This window comes from Vombatus ursinus, unplaced genomic scaffold, assembly GCF_900497805.2.
Source record: "Vombatus ursinus unplaced genomic scaffold, bare-nosed wombat genome assembly UNPS02014832.1, whole genome shotgun sequence".
Taxonomy (NCBI): Eukaryota; Metazoa; Chordata; class Mammalia; order Diprotodontia; family Vombatidae; genus Vombatus; species Vombatus ursinus.
The window spans coordinates 28681260-28696334 of NW_020954610.1; the positions used below are offsets into that span (position 1 = coordinate 28681260).

At 34.2% G+C, this 15075-nt stretch overlaps 1 pseudogene; it reads left to right on the forward strand.

The window, feature by feature from the left end:
- Nucleotides 1–7017, forward strand: part of LOC114025833 — a 28390-nt pseudogene extending 21373 nt beyond the window's left edge.
- Nucleotides 7018–15075: the final 8058 nt, after the last annotated feature.

A 15075-nucleotide genomic window follows, 5' to 3' on the forward strand; every position in this document is an offset into this window, starting at 1 on the left:
TCAGAATTTCATTTTATTTTTCTTAGAAAAGCTCTTGCAGTTTAATACTTGAATACTCCAATGAATCTGTGACTTCAAGCATGTAAGTATTCCCTCCAGCTATATAAATTGCAACCCTTCCCTGCCTGCCTATCTTGTATTGCTTTTGTCTATCCTCTCATAATTTCCCCAGAGGAGATCCATCCCAGAGGAGATGCTGGGACTATCCTCACTTTATTTCTGCATGAGGATGTTTATTGCCTGTTCTTCCATTTACTCTTGTTCTTACATTCACCGTTGTTCTTCCATGTGAGCAAATAATTTTTTCCATGTGTATTTCTTTGATGATATTCCTGACAATTATTTTCACAATTCCTCATTTATGTTATGTTACAGACTGCTCATAACTCAAAATATGCCTCTTCACTCTCCATTATGTGTCCTTCAACTTAAAATTTTCAAATATAATAGTGTCAGGAGACATTTTCTTAGTAAACTTCCAAAGCTCTCTCACATCTAAAAGTATATTTGTTGGAGAAGCTTTATGTCTTATTGAACCTAAACCTAGGCCATTTGTCTTAACAGTCAATAGTCATAATCATTCTTTGCAGGTGTCAAGTGATGGGTCATCTAACTTGAAGGTCTAATTGATGCAGTTATTAGGGTCCCTGGGGAAAAATAAAGAAGAAAATAGGTTTTGGATGGTTGTAAGTTGCTTTTTAACAATCCAACCAAAATTACTTTTTTATCTAACTGACTGACTGATCATTTTTTTTCACTTTCCACAAAAGCTTACCTGAGTGTTATGTTTTCTATAAGGTGTGACTATTCCCTTTAGATCAGCTTTGTCCAGACACATAACTAGAGATACCACTAACGGATGTAGTGCATGGAGCATTGGACTTGGAGGCAGAAAGACCTGGATTTAAATCTTCATTAGACATTTATTAGATGGGTGACTTGGGGCAAATGATTTAACCTCTTTGTGTCTCATCTTCTTCATCTGCATAATGAAAAGGTTGGACTTCATGACCTCTAACATCCCTTCTTGCTATAAATAGATGATCCTCTCAACTAAATAGAAGATATACCTCATAATGGAAGAAGTTTTTCAGTCTACTTTCCTTTATTGTTTACATCAGCAAGATCAAATTTAGGCCCATGTCCAAAAACAAATGGAAATTCTTTTGGCAGGCCTGCATAAGAATGCCAAGTAAGACACGAATTAGTGTCTATGTGTATTATGCCACTTAGTGGAATTTTTAAAATCTCCTTAAGAATTCATCATAGAAGAAATAAACATTAGGGAAAACAGAGAACCATGTTTCACATTCAGCAAAGTCAGAATGAACATGACAGGATGTCATCATGTACACTATAAACATAATATCAATATAGGATAGAGATTGGCACTGGATCTGTTACTTCATAGTGTAGGGAACTCCTGAGTAGGGAACCTTCCTCTACCAATATAGATAGACACGTTCTCTGCAACTTACAGTCTTAGAGAGTTACTTAAAATACTCAGAGATTAAATGACTTGTCCACAATCACATAGCCATTTTGTTTTAGAGGCAGGACTTGAACCCAGGTCTTCCTGGCTTTGAGGTCAATCCTTTAACCACTATACTACTCTGCCAGTATAAGAACAAGAACAAGTTGTTTTATTAGATATAAATAGATAAGAAACAAAATAGATAGATAATTAATAGATAGGATAGATAGATAGATAGATAGATAGATAGATAGATAGATAGATAGATAGATAGATAGATAGATAGATAGATAGATAGATAGATAGATTGGTAGATAGATTGGTAGATAGGAAAATAGGTGCAATAGTGTCATGGCAAGACAGTGATTGAATAGTAAGAGAGTTTGGGTTCAAATCTTAGCTTTTGTGCTTATAACCTGTATGACCTTGAACAACTCATTTAATGTATATTGTTCTCCCTAGTTTTCTTATCTATAAATGAATATTTTGGACTTGTTAGCCTTAGAAGCCCCTTCTGTGTCTAGATTTATGGTTCTATGACCATGTTGTCAGAGTATTAATTATAATTTCCTCTTTGGATTTCACTTGTTGTTTGTCCTTCATTCTCAAAGAGGACCAAGACATCAGGAATGTGATGTCATGGCTTGCAAATAATCCCCATATAAAGGACAGTAATCCTAACAGAGCTTTTATCTCTCAGGTATCTGTCAACAACTAACCCCCCCCCCCCACCAGACAGAGTTCCATAACTCAGTATACTTTCACATAAATGAGTTAGACTTAGAGAGTCAGGAGAAATATGGGTTCACATTCCATCCCTGACTCTTGCTAGTTAAATGAACATAGCTGCATAGAATAATAGTTTCATATGGAAGGATTCTTAGGAGCTATGTGGTTTACCTCATACTTGTTTGAGAAACTTGTCTACAACATACCAAATAAGTGAACATAGACTTTGTTAGGATGAACTCACTTTCTCCTTAATCAGTCCATTTCCATTTTGGATACTTCTAGTTTGCAGGGAAAAAAAATACACACACATAAACATATATACATATACATATATATGCATATATATTTACAACAAACCAAATTCTGTTTCTCTGAAACTTTTAATAATTTCTCCTGTTTATGTCCTCTTGGGTCAAGCAAAAGAGGATCATAGCTTCTCTGACTTGAAATCAACTAACCTAACCTTATTATTTTACAGATGAGGAAATTGATTTTCCCAAATTCACACAGTTGAGTTTCAGAATCATAATTCAATATGATTCAAACTTTTTTGACTATATCCATTTCATGTTTTTCTGGAGGATAAGATTGTCTCTTATACAAAATGAGAACAATCCCTCAGATGGTGGGACAGGACTTGCTCCAAGATGTACAGTTGAATGCCAAACTTAGCTGTTACTTCTTGGCCCCAGAATAGAAAGGACACAGGGGAAGCTCTATCTCTCTCTTTCTCTCTCTCTCTCTCTGTCTGTCTCTCCATTGTGTGTGCATGTGTGCCTGTGTGTCTGTGTGTGTGTATGTGTGTGTGTGTGTGCTTGTGTGTAGGTGGGGCATTGGACTGGAGGAGACCCTGACATGCGTTTTCAGTATTTTCCATTGTGGTAACAGACGCTGTAGAAGGTTGTTACTATATCTTTTAAAATTCTCAACCAGTACACTGTACACAATAGTTTTGGTTGCCTGACTCATGGAAAACTTCACAGTGAGGCATATTATAGCTGTTGACCATCATGGCACTAAACAAATGTTAGAAAGGCAGTGGGAGAAGAGAGAAAATTAATGCATTTTTGATAAAGCTATGAATTAATACAACCATTCTGGAAAGTAATTTGGAACTCAGCCCAAAATGTTCCTAAATTTTGAATACTCTGACCCAGTGCTACTCCAAAGAGATCAAATAAAGGAAAAGGATAGAGATATAGTGTATATATGTATGTGTATATACATATACCTACATATATAATTGTAAAACATAACATATGCATATATGTATGTGACATCCATATCCTTATCCATATCTTTATATAATCTATATCTAAATCTATTAAAATATAGATACAAAACAGCTCATTTTGTTGTGTTCAAAAACTAGAAAAGAGGGGGCTGCTTATGAATTAGTGAATGGTTATTGAACAAATTATAGTATATGATATATGAATATAATAGAATGCCATAAGAAATTATGAAGGATGATGGTTTCAGAGCAACCTGGGAAAATTTGTATGAACTCACATAGAGTGAATTGAGCAGAAACAGGAGAACAATTTATACAGTAACAATATTATAAAGACAAACAACTTAGAAAGACCTGAGACACTCAATACAATAACCAAACACAATTCCACAAAACCCATGATGAAATATGTTATACACCTTTTGACAAAGAAGTGAAGGATTCAGAGAGACAGATTAAGACGTATAATTTTGTACATGTCCAATGTTTTGCTTGACTATGCAAATTTGTCACAAGGTTTTGTTTTGTTTTTCCACTGCAGGTGGGGACATAAAAGGAAGAAAGAAATATAGTTTTTTTTTTTTACTTAAAAATTAAATAAAAACAGTGATCTTTCTCCCATATAAAGATTTTTAAAATAAGGATAGGTATTATATACTCACTCCTGTTATGATGTTAGGCAGATCACTTACCTAAGAGCTACTATTATCAATGGCTTCTCTCAGGGTAACTTTAGTTCTTTTGGTGTCATCCCAACTGATTTTTATAATGGGGTTAGACCTTTGTTTTCCCCTTAATGATCCCACTTTAGAGAAGAGTAAGGAAATCTGTATTAAGTACCAACTATGTTCTACACACTGTGCTACATTCTTTACAAATATTAACTATTTTTTTATCACTTTAGCTGTCATGCAGTGTCATACTATATTGAAAGATGTTTGTGGATTTAGCAATATTCAAAGAAGTTTTTGACTCACCAGTAATGCTAAAGCAGTAGACCTTTTTCATAAGTACACATTGACTTACACAGAGGATTGCAGAAGCTGTAGTTTGAAATATCTAGTCACATGAGGAAGAAAGAGGAATCTACAAAAACAGAATCTACAATTTCTCAATGACTGTCTCCTGAGTCAGCGACAATCAGATTTTAATCCCCAGAAGACAAGGAAGACACATATGTATCTCAGTTTGTGGATGATGTTTTTAGACCTTAGATGCTATCATCTTAGGGTCCCAGGAGGAGAAAGAGAATAGATTGACCTTGTGAATGAGCAATCTCTGCATAACTCATGTTACAGTATCTCATAATTCTTTGTAGGTTTTTTTATGGAGAGACCTCAAACAGTGATGTCAAAAACAGAAATATGGTCAAATAATCTGTATATAAGGATTCCGGCAGGCTGCATCTTGACTAAGTTTTAAAATGTAAAATTATCTATGTTTTATTGTATTTTATGTATTTTGTTACATTTTTCCTAATTATATTTAAATCTGGTTTGAGCTGTGTTTTGGAGTGTCACTGGCTGCAGAGTGGTATCTTTGAAACTTCTGTTCTAGAGTATGTTTCCCACTCAAAAAAGTAGCTAAGCAACATGTGAGAAGGTCAGGGAGTTTATTGAAAGGAAAAGGTCTTGGTCGTGTATGTCTGATTAGTTTTCAAACTCATAACAATCAAGTATGTTCTAGGAACTGGTCAATAGTCTCTTCCGTACCTTGGAAATGTCTAGAGGTAGAGGGGCCCGGGAAAAAAAAGAGATCATGTATGTCAGACAGAATGATTATTTGGATAAAAAAACAGAAATGGCTTTTTCTTAATGTCTGGCTCCTGGACTGCCATGAGGCCAAAAACCATTAAGTTATGCCCGAGTTCACTTCCAGATCATGTTACTCAAATCGAGTACAAGAAGGTCAATTCTATGTTTATTCATGAATAAGTCACACGTAATTATGGCAATTTGTTTTCTCATGTATTTGTCCATCTAAGACTTCTTATGCAAAAACAAAACATAACTCAGATTTGTTTCACCTATTCCATTTCTACTGTTGATCTTGAACACTCTCTTTTTCTCAGTATAGATTTACTACTGATAACTGCCTTTAAAAAAACAAAAGCAAACAAAAACCCCCAAAAAACAAAAACAAAATTGATTTTACATCCACAAAGAGAAATATTTTACTTTGGTATTAGTAAGAGTAGAAATTATTAGAATTTTATGTGATTTTTTTTTCTTTTTGTCTTATAGAAACCCTGAAAGGGGTTATGGTGTTCTTTTCATATGATAAAAGAATTTATAAGAGCTAATATCATTGTGAAGAAACTTATGTATTTTTGTTTTATCGATAGTTTTGGTTGACTTGTAGTTTTAATTGAACAGTTTTAGTGTTCTATATTTCACAATGAGTTTGATGATAGTGAGCATGGGTCACTCTGTAACCTAATCCTCACATTCTCTCTTCAAACAAACAATCTTATATCAGTGAGTCAATAAATATTTATTAACCCTCTACTATATGTGGGCAATAAGCTGCTGAAATTTGCATCATCATTCCACCCTTTCATGTCTAACTTTGCTTTACCAATTATCTTTTTCCTCTATCATCAATCTCCTGTATCATCAATTTCCTGTATCATCAATCTCTCCATGTCCATTTGCAATAATATATCAATATGTCTGGATCTTTCCTATCTTTAAAATAAAATAAATCGTTCACTCAAACCTAATTCACTTTTAAGCCTCTGTTGTATATTTTTTTTTACAAAATAACCAAACTTATTAAAAACTAGGCTATTTGAAGAGATTGTCCTTTATCTTTATAACAAGTTTAGTACCTAATTTACATGAGGCACTTATGTATTTTTAATATTGAATAAATGTATAGTAATTCCACCTCTTGTGTCAAGCTTATTAAAAGCTTATTGTCTGCATTTTCTGTCTGTATTCTGTCAGATTCACTCATCCCATTTTCTCTGCCCACTCCCCCCACCCCCAAGGGTCCCTCTGGATGCACACAGAGGTCCAGGCCAGGGCAGCGCTAGCTCAGCTGCTGCTGTCTCCCTCCTTCTGCCACCATCATCTACTTGGACATCATCAACTATGATGAGATGTTCTCTGACATTTAAAAGATTCAGGAGATCCCAAATGGGCTGTGCCTGGAGGTGTAGGGGAAGATGGTCAGTAGGACAGAGGCTACTATTGATGATTCTCTCATTGGTGAAAATATCTCTGCTGAAGGCCCTGAGGGTGAAGGAATAGATGCCACTGTAATCACTGGAGTTGACATAGTAATAAACTATCATCTGCAAGAAAGTAGTTTCACAAAAGAATCCTACAGAAAGTACATCAAAGACTACATGAGATCAATCAAAGGCAGGCTTAAAGAATACAAGCCAGATAGATTAAAACCTTTTATGACAGGAGCCGTGGAACATATTTTTGCTAATTTTAAAAACAATCAGTTCTTCATAGGCAAAAACATGAATCCAGATGGCATGGTGGTTCTTTTGGACTTCCATGAGGATAGTGTGATGCCATATATGATTTTCTTTAAGAATGGTTTAGAAATGGGGAAATGTTAACAAATTCAGTTGATTACTTTAAATCATCTGTCATCATAACTGGCTGCTGCTTTTTGTCATCTACACAACACCAGAACTTGGACCAACTTGAACTGATGTCATATTGAACTTTATTCATTTATTTTTTACCTTAATTTATTTGGAGTGGAGGCATTGCTTTTCAGAACATGTCATGTAGGTTGTCTAAAATAAAACACATTTAAACACCCACTCAAAAAAGTCACTCATCCACTAATCCTTTGAACACTTGGGATTTGCTACTCTATCTAAACTGTACTCTACATCACTTAATTGACAAAAACAATAATACCCTTTTATGTCCTTCATCCTCTTTGACCACACTCTAATATTTGATCATGTCTTCCTTCTCAAAACTCTTCTTTCTTATGACACTGATTTTTCTTGGTTTTCCTTTAATATTTCTACTTCCCTTTCATTTTTATTTTAATACTTTACATTCTTCAAGTTCTTAAATTTTCCCTTTCATTCTTCCTGTCATTCCCCCTTCTCTCTCGGTCATTTCATTTGTTCCTACATCTTCCATTTTCTCCTTTAGATCAGATCACTCCCAAATCTGTATTTTTATTTACTTCTCTTCAAAACTTATAATGAATATTTTCACTATTTTTGGTCACTGCCACAAAGATATTTACTCAAAGCTTCAGATAAATTATACTATTTACCATTTCTCAGCCAAAGACCCATCATTTCTAACCTTTATACCTTTATTTATACAACTTCGTCTCCCTTGGATATCCTCACTACCCTTTCCCTCTCCCAAATCCCAACTTGTTCTTTAAATTCCAGTTCAAAATATACTTCCTCTATGAAGTCTTCCATGTCCTTTCAGTCATAGTGGAATTTATTTGCATATTCTCTGACCCTCTCCTTTTTTCTATATTCCTTTCATGACACACATTGCATTCTATCTTTTGCTCTATTTTTTTTGACATTTGATGTCCCCCCATTGGCAGATTATAATAATAACTCACATAGATATAGCACTTTTAAGTTAAGCCCCACAATAACTGTCAAGTAGGTAATTTGATCTCAATTTAAATTTGAATAAACCAAAGAATAAAAATATTATATGACTTACTCATGGTTACCCAAGACCTAAATGTTAGAAGTTGGATTTAAACCAAGTCCTCCCTGACACCAAGTCCAATATTCTATTTACTAAACCATACACACTATCATATAAACTACATAATGGAAAAATAATTGTCATGCATCTTTGTACCGTTTGCAGTGCATAGCATATCTAGTAGGCACTCAGTAAATGTTATTTTTTATGTTAAGCGACTGTGTCTTAATTCAATCCTGTTGCTTTTCAGTTGGCAAAGAAAAAAATGTATTGTAATTTCTCAGCAATTCTGATGGACTTTGTAAGATGATTTGACTTTGATTTTAATACTAGTGATTTCACTGATAATGGAAAGAAAAGCTAGAAACTCTAATGTTACAAGGTTGTTGTTTTTTAAAGTAGGCATTTTCTATAAAGTGTTCATAGACATCAGTTATTAGAATGCATTTCTGTAAAGAAGTGGTACACTGATTTAAGATAAAAAAGAAGATATTAAAAAATTCATTTGCCCATTATGTATTACAAGACTACTCAGTATTATAGAAAGGAAGAAAAATAGACTGTTAAATAAGATTCACTGGAGCAAAGGCACGAATGAGTAAAGTGTTGAGTATGTGGATAAATGTTACTACTCACCAAGAATCAAACAGAAATTTTATATGTCAACTATCTGAGAAAAATGTTCTCTTAGGTAATGTAGAAATTGATTACCATCTAATACTTTTGTTAGTGATGTTTTGTTTAATAACTGTGTAGAAGTAGGGATTAGCATGATTATAGTTGCTAAGAAGCAGGAAGAGGATAGAAGAACAGGAGAGAAAAGGAAATGAGTTATGGAGTCAGAAAAAAAGAAACATTTCTTTGGTGGATTGGACTCTTAATGCTTGATATTTTACTGTCTGCAGGCCCAGAATCTGTTGACTTGTGTAATCAAGTGAAGAAACGATAGTGATAGATGTTGGATGATTATAATTTCTATGTTGTTTTTCCAGCCATCAGAAGTCTGAAATGTTTTCAGAATTGCTGCAGCTGCAAACTGATGCCATTTCTGAGCAATGATCATAACGATTTGAAAATATATGTGGATTACTAAGTTGCTAATGTGAAGCTTGGAAACCAGCAAGTTGTGCAGCTGTTCACCTACAGCTTGTAAATGTCCAGTCCTCTGGGAATGGGACCTTTTGTATGTGAATGTAGTGGCTGCCAGCAGCCTTTCAGGACAGCACCAATAGAAATTATAAATCATGTGTTCACCTGACAGTCCTATTCTTCCACCCTCATCACTAGTAAGTGGAAAAGTAAAATTTGAATTTCAATGTCCACGTGCTTATCTCGTGTGTTATGTGTGCATGAAACTGCTTATTGATTCAAATAACTAAAGATAATAATCAGAACTTTTCTTGGGTTTTATGTTGCCAAAAAGTTTCCAAAAAATCTGTCCCATAAAAAAAATTTTTGTAGTTTACCTCTCAGTGCTTAGTCAGCATCAAAGTGTAATGACCCTAATTCATTTAATTCAGTAATCTCCAATTACTACTAGTGAAATGAGTATTAATATGAACACTAAAGATTATATCTATTTTTATATCTATCTGTCCTAAAGATTACATATATAAATGCATATATACAAACACACATGTGTGTATTTGTTTCTTCAACTATGTATTTTATGTGTATCTGCCTCTTTTATACAACTATTTTCATGATGGATGAATGAAATTGCATATATTACCTTCTCTAATGATCTCTTTAGAAATTTGTCACATTTTTGGTGGTACATGTTTTTAAATGTATTAGGGTTTTGATGTTCAACTTTTAGATTATTCTTCTCATTAGACAAACATGACTATATTAATTTCAAAGTTATTCAAAGGACTTTGGAGATGATTATTTCTTTACTCATTGTATCCTTCCTTTGATTTTCTTTTTATTTGTATCCTAAATTTTGCAAAGTCACATTGTGGAAACTGAATAACAAATCTTGTTCTCTTTGCTATTAAATATATAAGTCATTTATTCTAAAAATAATATTCAAAATATTTGATAGATGGAAAAACATTTTCTTTTTTGATGCTCATTAAATTCTAATGATATGAAAAGCAAGGGAGCAAGAAAATACATTTCAATTCCTGGCCATTTTAGAAAACATTTGAGGCATAGAAGACATTCCTTATTCTTAAGAATCTTACATGTGAAACAATAATGATAAATACTTTGCATGCTACATGATCTAACACTGACAGTACTACAGTATTTGTCAAGTGCTAGACTATGAAGACCTATAGAGATAGCAGTAGTTACGGAAAGCTTCATGAAGACAGCATTTGAGCTCTGCTTTGAATAATAATATTCATTTAGGCATAAGGGAATACATTGAAAGTGAGAACAATTTGAATGGAAGACAAAAAGGCAGGAAAAAGGAGAACAGGTCATGTTTGTGTGAAACTAACCTTATTGAATTATGTGAGTTGGTCAGAAATGAGAAGTAAACAAAGATATGAAGGTTAGCTAAATGTGAATTTTTAATTTAAATAAAGTAGTTTGAACTTTTAATCAATCCTGAGTTTCTCAACAGTCATTTGTAAGGGGAATCTGCTATACTGTTAGGAAAGCATGGCAGTAACATGGTACTGGTATACGACTGTGGTGTGGTGGTGGTTATGGGTGTTAGAAGAGGGATGGGGAACAACTCCATAGTTTAATAAACTATTTAATATGTCTAGCCAAGATATTATCTTCCCTTCCTTTCCCTTTCCTTCCCTTCCTTTCCCTTCCCTTTCCTTTTCCTCCCCTTTCTTTCCTTTTCTTTCCTTTTTTTTCCTCTCTCCTTTCCTTTTCCATTGATCTCCTTTGAGGTCATGTCTATCAATGTGTTATCCATATCAAAAGATTAAGGATGTGATAGTGATAGTCACTTTCTTTACAGAATAAAGTCTTTCTGAAATAGATGGTACACATCAAAAAGTGTATTAATGGTCCTATCTTTCCATAATGCTAACACTTACTATTCTGATTTTTTTGGCATTTTTTGCTAACATGCTGCTTTTTGAATGAAACATCAATTTTTATTTAAATTTATTTTATTCCTTGGCATGTGGAACATGCTTTCATTTTTATAGTTTTTAATAGTTTGTATTATTCCTTTGAAAACTGTTTGTTTATGTATTTTACCCATTTACATATTGGTGAATGGCCTTTAGTTTTATATATTTTTGTTAGTTACCTCTGTATCTTGAATATTACATCTTTATCTGAGATATTTGATATAAAAGTTTTTCTCACTCGACCAGCTGCAGTCTCTTCTTTTCCTACTTGCTTTTATTACATTCATGAAGAAAAGTTTCAATTTCACCAAATTAATGTGTTTTGTGTTTTATAATTATCTTCATCCCTTACTGGGTTAAGAATTTTTCCCTAACCTGTAGTCATAGCTATGAAAGGGTAACTGATATGATACTCTAGCTTTAATATTCAGGTCATGTTTTTATTTTGAGTTTCTTGTGGTATGTGATAGAAAATGTTAGTCTAAACATGTTTTCTACCAGTTTTCTTTCTAGTTTTCCCAGAAATTGTTGTCAAGTAGGGAGTTATTTCCTATGTAATTTATGTTTTCTGGTTTATTGAGTTCAGCTTAATTCACCAACCCAAAAGCCTCAGAAAAAAAAAGAATTATTTTCTAAATATAGAGTAATTACAGCTGAATCCACATGAAAAGACACAAGCACAGTGTAAAAGTATAAATATAATTTAAAAATTTAAATACTTAGCATTTGTATTCAATGATTTCATTCCCCAAATCACTCCTTCAAAGGAAGTACTCAGTGCTAGCAATTTCACACACTTATGACTCAGGGTCCAGCTGTTGACATCCTGCTCACTTCCCCCATGGGAGTGCCCTGACCAGTTCCAACCAAGAGGTGAGGGACACTGATTCAGACCAGTCATGGGAAAGAAAGGATCATTTATTAGGGAGAGGATAATCAGACAAGAAGATTTGGAAGGATAGAAGCTATACATACATACATACATACATACATACATACACACACATACATACAAGTTTATGTGTGTACATATGTATGTGTGTGTATATATGTATTTATGTATGTATGTATATGTATGTGTATATATACATATATACATAAACACATATATATCACAAAGCATAGCACAGTGACACAACCTAGAGGGGAAAATGGTCCATCCAAGGGAAAGAAATGGAAATTAAATTGAAGTCTACATTCTCTCTCTCAAATTTAAGTCTTAGTAGACACCTGAAAGTGGTCCACCTCCAGATCCTATACTGGAGGAGACTGAAGATATCTAGTAAGCCTATCTTTGAGAGTTGTTAGAAGAATAAAAAGGGGAGAAACCAAAGAGTGAAAATTGATTAAAATAAATCAACTAATTGAATCTGCAAATCGTCACCAAGAAACAAATAAGCAAACAAACAAAAAACAAAAACAAAAGCAAAAGCAAACACAAAATCAGAACCATTATTCCAATTTTGTGGCATGTATTAGTTAAAATTTACAAGTCCAAAATCAATAAAATTTCAAGGACCAAGGAGGAAGTCCTTTAAATATGAAAGAAAGACAACTTGAATAATTCAAGATTATCAAAATTATGAAAAACTGGAAAAGAGAATGGAGCAGTTTATTCCAAAAAAGCAAAGGACCTCAAACTATAACCCAAAAGAAGTTATATTATAATCCTGAGTGAAAGTATAAAAAAGGGCATTCAACAAAGGAGACTATTGAATCATTACTGCAAAAGTAGAGGTTAACAGATTATTCTACTTGCAAACATTTTGAAAAAGGAAAATACGAAAAAAAAGCGAAATACATTATTAATTCTTTTATGGTTAGGGGTAAATTTTTTAGAAATTTTTTTTACATAAAAGACAGGATGGAGAGGAATAATCAAGGGTCAAAAAGATCTTAAAGAAGTAAAGACAATCTTTTTAAGGGTTATAGACTTCAACAGAAATAAAGACTGATCATAGCATGTATTTCTTTTTTTTTTCTTTCCATTTTTTTGCCTTAGAATATGTGACACAGATGGCAGCTACAAATATGGGCATAAACATGAACAGAAGAATGCATACATACAAAGTACCCCCCTTGTTGTGTCTCATAGATTTATTTTTTTTCAGTCAAATTTTGTAAATTTGCCAGGGGACAATAGCTAGACAGCTCCCCTTTAAAAAGTCCTATTAAAGATTTCAGCTTGGAGCCAAGATGGCAGAGTAAAAGCAGTGATTTACTTGCACACTCTCCCAAACCCCTCCAAACACCAGTAAAAAGTTGCTCTAAACAAATTCTAAAGCAGCAGAACCCACAAAAAGACAGAGTGAAACAAATTTCCAGGCCAAGACAACCTGGATGGTTGATCTGAAAGGTATATCACACTGGGCAGGGGAGAAGAATGCAGTTCAGAGTGACTGTACAGCCTCAGCGAACCTGGAACAGGCCTCAGGAGACTGAATTACAAGCATCTGAGGCAGTTTCCAGACTTCCCAACCCATGAACGCCTAAGACAACTTAGAGGGTCAGTAGGAAAAGTATGTGACCATAGTGAGAGAGAAGCTAGGTCTCAGCCCTAGTCCCTATGCATTGCCCCCAGGGTGGTGGTTGCTTCTGTAGCTTCTGGCTCAAAGATGGAGGGGGAATTGAGTGACTGATCAGAGTGGGATTGCAAGGATCTCTTTGCTGGTACAGGATTCTCTTGCTTTGCCCATGCTTGGATCTGGGTCACAGTTCTGAGTAGCAGTCCTGGGGCAAAGAGGAGTGCTGGCATGGTGGAGCTTGCAGTGGTGGTGGAGGGGAAATTCTCCTCACATTTCCAAGGCAGAAAAGAGTGTTTGTGGTCACTCATAGACTACAGCACAGGCCAGGAAAGGAGTAAACACCTCACCCCTTATCATACCACTTTGGAAGAACTGAAAATTTACAGGATCCTAGAAGTATCTCTGAAAACAGCTGCATAAAACCCCCAAAGCTTAGGTCAGTACATTCTCCACGCTGGAAACAGACCCCTACCTTAACAAAGAGTTTATAACTCAAGTAATTGGCAGAGATCATTAGAAAATTTCACAAAAAGGTCAGACCACAGAATCTTTCTCTGGTGACAAAGAAAAGCAAAAAATACAATTATAAGAAGACAACAAGTCAAAACTCTTACATCCAAAGCCTCCAAGAAAAAATGTGAATTGGTCCCAGGGCATGGAAGAGCTCAAAAAGGATTTGGAGAAGCAAGTAAGAGAAGTAGAAGAAAAATTTGGAAAAGAAATGAGAGTGATGCAAGAAAATCATGAAAAACAAGTCAACAGTTTGCTAAAGGAGACCCCAAAAATACTGAAGTAAATAGTGCCTTAAAATTAGCCTAACCCAAATGGCATAAGAGGTTCAAAAAGCCAATGAGGAGAAGAATGTCTTAAAAAGTAAAATTGTCCAAATGAAAAAGGAAGTCCAAAAACTTACTGAAGAAAATACTTCCTTAAAAATGAGAATGGAGCAATTGGAATATAGTGACTTTATGAGAAATCAAGATATTTGAAAAGAAAACCAAAAGAATGAAAAAAATAGAAAAACAATATGAAATATCTCAGTGGAAAAACAACTGACCTGGAAAATAGATCCAAGAGAAAGAATTTTAAAATTATTGGACTATCTGAAAGTCATGATCAAAAAAAAAAAAAGCCTAGACATCATCTTTCAAGAAATTATCAAGGAAAACTGCCCTGATATTTTAGAACCAGAGGGCAAAATAGATATTGAAATAATCCACCAATCACCTCCTGAAAAAGATCCTCAAAGGAAAACTCCTAGGAATATTGTAACCAAATTCCAGAGTTCCCAGGTCAAGGAGAAAATATTGCAAGCAGCCAGAAAGAAACAATTCAAGTATTGTGGAAACACAATCAGGGTAACACAAGATTTAGCAGCTTCTACATTAAGGGATCCAAGGGC